This window comes from Paramisgurnus dabryanus, chromosome 9, assembly GCF_030506205.2.
Source record: "Paramisgurnus dabryanus chromosome 9, PD_genome_1.1, whole genome shotgun sequence".
Classification (NCBI taxonomy): domain Eukaryota; kingdom Metazoa; phylum Chordata; class Actinopteri; order Cypriniformes; family Cobitidae; genus Paramisgurnus; species Paramisgurnus dabryanus.
In genome coordinates, this window is record NC_133345.1 from 11054460 (window position 1) to 11060597 (window position 6138).

Here is a 6138-nt window from a genome sequence, read left to right on the forward strand (position 1 = left end):
AAAGAGTTTCCAAACAAGTAGATCACAAGGTGTTTGGGCAAAAGTCTCTCAATAAATCCTAGACCAGAGTTTACAGCAAACAAAAGGATTTCAAGACTGAGCAAAGATACACAAAAAAGCTTGGTATTTTATAAACTCACAAATACTAACAAACTAGGCATAGGTGAAATCAATAGAATGATCATGATCAGAGGTAAGTGGTGGAAGGCCTTATGTTCTCTGTCTCCCTCTGCTGGACGGACCGTGGTGTGAAAAGTTGTTACAATTTTTAGAGGTAACACTGCATGATATCAAATGATGCAGTGTAGACCACACCAATAATTGAGCTAGTTTTATTTTGCCTTTGATTTTTTTTTTTTTTTTTTGCATTTAAAACTAGCAGTGTTTAGTGAACAGTATAATTGTGGATTTGGGCTTAACTGTTATAAGAATGCAAATGATTTAATTTGGTTTATTAAAACTTACAATTTTGCCCGTGGGTTGCTAAGCAAAATCTAGCCCACAGAATTTAATACCATTTGAAACTATAAAATATATAAACTATATAAAATCCCTTGTGGCTAAAAGTACCCTGGGGTCTGGACCGCACCCACTCAGCAAAACTATATAACCAAGATTGTCCAACTGCAACTTTTCTTTAGATTCTAGTATCTACGTGCCCATCAATGCACTTTTTCTGAGTGATCAACAACATGAGCAGTATTGTATTTCAGACAGCCTCCAGGCCATCAGCTTTGTGAGTTACTTTGCCTTTCGCTCCTCAAAGATATTCATGTATATTATTCTCTTGTTAGAATTTTTGTGTTAAACGTTTGTCAAGCCTTGAAAAATGATATACGACCCTGCCAAATCCTGGTCAAATTACAGAGATGCCAGTTCGCACAGGACTAATATTATCACAGGACCTCGGTGTTCAGCGAAATATGGTAGGTCGTTTGCGGAGGAATTTTTACTTTACAAATTACAGACATGGCAGATTCGCACAGAATTAAGATCCCAGACAACCTTGGCAATCATTAAATGATATCAAATGATGCAGTGTAGACTACGGCAATAATTGAGGTAGTTTTATTTTGCATTTGATTTTTTTATTTAATTTGCAATTAAACCTAGCATTGTTTAGTGAACAGTATTTGTGTATTTGGGCTAAACTGTTATAAGAATGCAAATTATTCAATTCGGTTTATTAAAACTTAAAATATTGCCTGTGGGTTGCTAAGCAAAATCTGGCCCACAAAATTTTAAACCCCTTGAAAGTCCAAACAATTTAAACTATATAAAATCCTTTGTGGCTGAAGGTACCCTGGGTTCTGGACCACACCCACTCATCAATTCACGAGTTTAAACATACCAATTTTCTCACACAGGTAAAGTATGCAAAGTAATACCAAACTTCTTTTTAACCTCAACAAATACTGGCAAGCCAAATATATAATGTTTATATGAGGTATATTGACTAAGGATAGGAATGATCAAGAAAAATACATGTCATCTATATGGGTCACGAGGTGAGGACATTGATAAACTGACTGATTGTATTACAGAATATATTAATTTCTGTGTTGACATTTGTGTGCCCCTAAAAACTGTTCATTGCTTAATAATAAACCCTGTGTAACCAAGGACATTAGGAGTTCTCTCAATAATAAAATAGGGCTTTTAGAACAGGTGATAAGGAGGAAGTTAAGAGGGCTCAAATACTTCTGTCTGATAAAATAAGAGAGGGAAAGGAACAATATAGGAGGAAAGAAGTATAAAACAAAATAACTCAAGGGAGGTATGGAGAGGCATGAGGGCCAAAACTGGCTACAAGACTGATAGCCATCTGCTGGAGGGCAATGTAGATCATGCCAATGAGCTTAATCTTTACTTTAATAGATTTGACGTGAAGTCTCTGCTAATATAATAGTCAGATTCTTATGTCAGCTCTACACAATCATCAGAGCATCTCCTTCATTTTCTATTATGTCAGATTCTTCAAAAATATCAATATCTCAGAGGATCAAGTCAAAAGGTAATTGATTAGGCTTAGACCCACAAAAGCTGCAGGGCCTGATGGATTCAGTCCAATACTGAAAGCATGTGCCTCTGAACTTTCTAGTGTGCTGCAATACATCTATAATATGAGTTTACATCTGGAAAGGGTTCCAGTGATATGAAAAACATCCTGTGTAATACTGGTACCTAAAGTAGCACGTCAATGTGTCTCTGATGAATATAGGCCACTGGTGCTGACCTCTCATTTAATAAAAGTTTTCAAGAGACTGATACTCAGATTTATTCGACCACTTGTTAAACCCTTTCTTAATTCGTTACAGTTTGCATACCAGCCACAACTTGGAGTTGATGATGCCATCGTCCACCTTCTTCGCCGAACCTATACTCACCTAGAGAAATCCAGGAGTTCAGTGAAGTTTATGTTTTTCGACTTCTTGAATGCGTTTAACACCATACAGCCCAAGCATTGGAGGAGAAATTGCAAGTATATAACCCCCTGGTGTCTTGGATTGTGGATTACCTTACTGACTTACCCCAGTACGTCCGCATGCAGAACTGTGTGTCCGATACTGTGATTTGCAGTACTGGGGCTCCTCGGGGGACAGTTCTTTCTCCCTTTCTCTTCACCCTAAATAAATCAGACTTCAGATACAACTCTGAATTTTGCCATTTCCAGAAGTTTTCTGATGATTCTATGGTTGGTGGATATATTCAAGGTGGTGACACTTCAGAGTATCGGAAAGTAGTGGACAATTGTGTTACCTGGAGTGAGCTAAACCACCTACAGATTAATATTAGTAAAACAAAGGAACTTGCAGTGGACTTTAAGTAATCCAAGTCCCCTGTCATTCATTTGTCTGTCCATGGTGAGAAAGTGGAAATTGTGGCGGATTATAAATTCCTTGGAGTACACATAGACAACAAACTGGACTGGACTTTAAATTTAACAGCACTCTTTCAGAAAAGTCAGTGTATGTTGTATTTTCTGAGGAGGTTCAAATCTTTAAATGTCTGCAGTACCATGCTGCAGATGTTTTATGAGTCTGCGGTGTCTAGTGTCATTTTTTATGCTATGATCTGTTGGGGTACTGGTACAGTATGTAGATGGCAGACAGAAATAAACTGGACAAATTAAATAGGATATCCGGCTTTTTACGGTATGGAGCTGGACTCTGTTGTGGCTGAGAAGAATACTGTCGAAAATTAATTTAATCTTGGACAATCCACTTCCATTATATAGGTTGCTGGTCGACCAGAGAAGCAAATTTAATCAGAGACTGATCCAAGTGTTCCACAGAGATTTTAAGAAGACACCATTAAGCTGTACATCTCCTTTTTATAAGTGCGGGGACAATTCCACATTAAAGTAAACTACCTTTTACATGTATATTGGTATAGAGTATTGTATTTTTTTAATAGTTCATATATTAATTTTTAAATCAGGTCAAGCCTGATTCAAGGCTACATGTACTATTCTATCTACTATCTACTGTCATATATTTTTATATTTTTACCCTCTAGGATCAAGTTTTTTTAAAGTTTAAAAGTTGAAATTTTATATATTTTCTTTAAATGCACATTTATTAATGTCTTGCTGTTTTGTCTTGCTGTTTCTAGACCTGAAAATAAGATTTCCAGTTTGAAAGTGAAGGAAATGAATCATACTTAACAGCAATTACACAAGTGTAAGTAAACTTAAAAGAAAATCCAACTGTTGAATATATTTGATTCACTATGATTTACTTTTATATTATTATTTTTTTCAGATTTTTGTCCCTGTTCTTTGTTTGATGAGGAGCAACCAGTAAGAAAAAGCAAAAAGATGTTTTGATGTTGCCTTAGGCACTTTATTGTGAGTACATTTTAATTTTATTAGTCATTTGAATTGTTATACTTCTGTTGAATAAAAAAGAACAAACATTAAATTTAATCTCAGTCTATAGCAGGGCCTGAGTGGGGCCACTTTTCAGCCTGGGAGTTTCAGGCTCAAGAACGGCCCACTTTTTCCATAGTGTTATTCCAAATTAGCACTTTTTTCAAATTGGATAAATAAAGCAACAGTTCAGCTCTTACTATAGTTTTTATTAATATCATGGTTCAACAAATAAGGCAAAAGTTAAATAATATTTCACTTAAGATGAGAAGTTAACAAAAATATTCCTCTAAACTCTAAAAAAGGCTGGGTTATTTTTTTTACTGGGTTTTTTAATGGGTAAATATTGGACAGAATAAATGCTGGGTTAAAAATAACCCAATGTTGGGTTGTTGTTATGCAACCATGGATTATAATAACCCAACAGTTCGGTTAAAACAACCCAGCATTGGGTCAATTTTAACCCAGCAGCGTGTTCGGTCCAATATTTACCCATTATGGGTCAAAAATAACCCAGCCCTTTTTAGAGTCTATTCCACAAGGAAAGGTTGATAAATTATTAGCATTGCTAATGCTATGAGGCCTATATGATTAATCAGATGCAAATAGAAATATAAAACCCAGTCCTAATTAAAAAAGAAAACAATTTGACAAAAATATTGAATCCAATATTGGGTAAACATATAGCATAAAAAGTGATTTATAAGCTTTTTTTTAGGCTGGTCATTTTTGACTGGGAACACAAAAGGTGTTATAGGGTTCTGAACACAACCTGAGGGTTAAATAACTTTAATTCATGTTGTTTATTCATGGCCTCCTCATTTTCAGCGGGGAAATGGCTTATCTGCTGCTCAGAAGATGCTTGCATAATATTTCCAAAGTCTATGAATCGCCATGTATACACAAAAAGCTAATATTTTAACTAAAAAAATGTTGGCTTGTAAATAGTTTGACAACGGTATTAGCCGAATAATTACGTTGCTAATGCTAATCATTATTAGGCTTATTTCTCTTTAAGTTACCTGTTCTCACTTTTGTTTGTCCTCTTGAAAATAAATCTGTAAGTTTGGCACATTTGGCAGCATCCTCCTCCAATGGATTTTTTCTTCAACCTGTTTTTTACGCCCTCCTCCTCTCAGACGCGTATCGTTACGGTAGGGCCGGCCCAGCCTACCGGAGAAAAGTTTTGGAGAAGACCTGCTATGGACCGAACCAACTCTATGAGAGGGGAGGGGAAAACTCCCTCACATGGTACAACCCATGCAGAGGCTGCGCGCTGCAGTGTCAATGCGAAACGTGTGAAGTGTCATTTAAGAGAAGATAGATTCATTAACGTGACAAATGTAAAAAAAAAAAAAAAACTCGACCAGCCCAAAAGTGAAGCGGCCCACCGGGAATTCTCCCGGTTCTCCCGATTACCCACTCCGGGCCTGGTCTATAGTATTTGTAGTATTACTTGATTTATATTTATTTATTTAGCATATGCCTAGAGTGACTTACAAATGATAGAGCATTCAACAATTTACAACATTTACTACAATACTTACATCATCAATTTTTAAATCCAATTAATTGATTTTTATTGGTTTTGTAATCTGGAATGTGTTTACAGTTCCATTCCTTTCACAATCACAACTGCAGCACATCAGTCAATTTCTTCCAACCGGCGAATCAAGGTACATTATTTTTTTATCTTAAATTATTGATAGGCGTTTACTTGCAGACTTATTGCTCATTTATTTTACTGCCGTGGTTAGTGTTTCATTCTAGAAAGAAATCTTGGAGTGGAGAATCATTCTGAAAGTAGACAAAATCCAGGACAATATCACAGCAGTGGTCGAAAAAAGCAGACAATTAGCAAGCCAAGCTGACTTTCAAAAGCTCCAACTTAAACGAACTATAATTGGAGTCGTTTCTCTCAGCCGGATGGAGACTTCGGCTGGCGTAGGCTATGACTCTTTCAACTCCCTGCTGCTGCTGCTGAGCCAACACTGCCCCCAGGCCAAGATTGCTGGCATCAGTGTACAAGATGAAGGGTTGGGTGAAATCCGCATGGACCAGGATCGGGGCCTGCAACAACTCTTGCTTCAACCGCTGAAAAGCCAGCTCACACACAGGATCCCAGGAGATGGAAGGGGACCTACGGCCTCGAGGGCGCCCAGCCCCCACTAGAAGTTGATTCAGGGGTTTGGCAATCTTGGAGAAATCCTTAATGAAACGCTGATAGTATCCTACAAAGCCCAGGAAAGATCTGACTTGCCGTACCA

The 6138-nt window shown here is 37.0% G+C and overlaps 1 long non-coding RNA gene across 3 annotated transcripts; it reads left to right on the forward strand.

The window, feature by feature from the left end:
• The first annotated feature begins 654 nt into the window (after positions 1-654).
• LOC135773134 (uncharacterized) lies at positions 655-4101 on the forward strand. 3 transcript variants are annotated; one of them, XR_010543452.2, is made up of 5 exons: positions 659-736; positions 821-926; positions 2319-3364; positions 3616-3683; positions 3765-4101. It is a non-coding gene; the product is annotated as an uncharacterized lncRNA (long non-coding RNA). The 3 variants fall into 3 exon arrangements; XR_010543450.2 differs by lacking the exon at positions 821-926 and having other exon boundaries at positions 655-736; XR_010543451.2 differs by having other exon boundaries at positions 664-926.
• Positions 4102-6138: the final 2037 nt, after the last annotated feature.